Genomic DNA, 2,355 nt, shown 5'->3' with positions numbered 1-2,355 from the left:
CGCATGGCATGCCTCAGCTGGCGCTCTTCTAACTCCACTATGTTGACCCCTTCATTATCTTCCTCTGATCTCGGCTTCTTACCTCTATCTTGGGCTGAGGACTCCTTCTTAGAAAGTCGCACCACTGGCACCAAAGATTCCAAGTCAATCGGCATAGCTGATTGAGGGGGATTTTAAAACACCCCCCTCTTTTACCTGAAGCGCAAGGATGTCGTCCTTCAGCTGCGTAATATCTTTCTTCACTGCTTTCAAGTCTGCTGACGATGATACATTCTCCAACTCAAGTACTCGCCTCTCAATACCATCAATTCTGGAGTGAATTTGACGGTGTGACTGGGTAAGGGACTCCTGTAACGGCTCAATCTCCTTCTGAACTGCCTTGCTATAACTTCCTCCAACTCCCCTATAGGCTAGTGATCTGTCGATCGGCTTTGTCTGTCTTTACATATGAGTCATGGAATTTCTGTCTGTTAAATGGTAGCAGGTGGGGCAGTCGTGCGGACCGGTTCAGTGGCAACCTCAGGGGCTGCGGATGAGGTGGGGCCCAACGATGAGTCTGGAACCGTTGTAGGAGCTGGTACTGTCGTGGCAGCGGTCTCAAAACCCTTTCTGGTCTCCTCTAATGTCGTGCCCTCATCCTTATTCTGATCAGACTCATATTGCACAAATTCTGGGGCAGTCACACCACCTCGGGCTGCTGCCAACTTATCCTTAGCCTCTCTATTTTTGCTCTTTAGCAAACTGTAGATGTGTTTTGCCTCAAACTTATGGTCCCAGTAAGGTATCTTCTAGATGTCAGGCTTCAGTCAAAGGGCCGTAATCAAGCACGGGAAAACCAACGAAAGGCCAAGCTGAGTAGCCCGCATTCGAACCTCATCGGCTATAACTTTCCCTATATCAACTGCATACCGAGACATGATGGAAGCCACTAAAATCGCCTGGCTTATAGGGAGCTGATTATCTGTCTGAGTTGGTTGAAGTCTGTGCATTGGGACACTCCACCAGAATTGTGCCTCCATTGAAAGATCTTTCTTTTTTATCGGTGTGCTAGAATTTGTGCGCCAAACTGGATTCCCTCTAGCAATCACCGAGGCCACCCACAGTACTTCTTTCATCTGGTCAGTCCTGTTCCCATCCAATCTATAGTCTAACTCATCCGTGTTTGCCGGCGGTTCATAGTTGTTCCCGAAGTAGAATCAGTTGATGGCCTTGCTTGAGAAATCAATCCTTACACCTCTAATACTCACCTTTTGGAGGCGTATCACTGTCCTTGCTTGTTGGGATGACTTGTACCTGTTGTTTATCTCTGCCGCATAGTTGGTGTAGAACTCTCTCACAATAGATGGTGCATATGTGCATAGTGGCTAGCTAACGAACCCCCATCTATGGTGATCAATGATAGCCTATATGGTTGGGAAGTGTTCAAACCATTCGAAACTGATCTGCCTCTCCTCATAGATATTCCGGCGGAAACCCTGTCCTCCTTCCTTTGGCTCTAGCCCTTTATCATATATTTCCTTCGAGCCTTGGACCGAGAACCTAACAGCATGTTCAGACCTCTCCTTCATTCTATTCTCATTTAGGCGTGCCGCCTCTTTAGCATCAGACTCTTCCGGCGTATTAGTCGCCTCCTTTCGACTAGATAGGTCAGGAGAGCTTGATGAGTGCTCCCCATCACTGCTGTTCCCCTTATCAGACAAGGGATTTGTCGGAGTTTGGGCTACCCTTCGCGGCCTTGTGTTTCGTGCGACAGGAGCCTGGTCTTCATCACAGAGCCTAGTTCCGACTTGGGTTCGGCTTCGCCCTCAGTCCTATCTTGTGCCATGGGCACGACCTCTTGTCACAGCCATACCTGTGGACTACATATTAGTATTTATAATAATGAACATGTAGACAAGGATGCTAATATATATATATATATTTTTTTATATACGGGTCGTGAAAAACATACGGTCCGTAAAACAGACCTTTATATTTTTGTTTTTTTTCTACTTACCTGGCATCAGATCTACACCCGTAGAAATTTCACGGGGCATATGTCTGTCCGTAAATCTGCGACGATGAATTGATCTGACGATCCTTGGTTTACTCTTATTTTCACGGTCTGTATAAATTTTATGGTCCGTACCTGGACGTGAAGAATAAAATAAAAAAGGTTTTTCCTTGCTTTATTTTCCAATTTTCTTAGGGTTTGGTCTATTCCACACATTTAACTAAGAATAAGAACAAAGGATTTCGAAAATTGAAAAAAAAAATCAAGTCATCAACGGAAAGAGAGGGATTCGAACCCTCGGTACGATTAACTCGTACAACGGATTAGCAATCCGCCGCTTTAGTCCACTCAGCCATCTCTCC

General features: G+C 45.8%; 1 non-coding gene across 1 annotated transcript; it reads right to left on the bottom strand.

Annotated features, from left to right (window-relative positions):
• Positions 1–2,267: 2,267 nt before the first annotated feature.
• On the bottom strand, positions 2,268–2,355 carry TRNAS-GCU (transfer RNA serine (anticodon GCU)). Its single transcript has one exon. It is a non-coding gene; the product is annotated as a tRNA-Ser (tRNA).

This window comes from Lycium barbarum, chromosome 1 (assembly GCF_019175385.1).
Source record: "Lycium barbarum isolate Lr01 chromosome 1, ASM1917538v2, whole genome shotgun sequence".
Taxonomy (NCBI): Eukaryota; Viridiplantae; Streptophyta; class Magnoliopsida; order Solanales; family Solanaceae; genus Lycium; species Lycium barbarum.
This window is presented reverse-complemented; position numbering and strand designations above follow the sequence as displayed.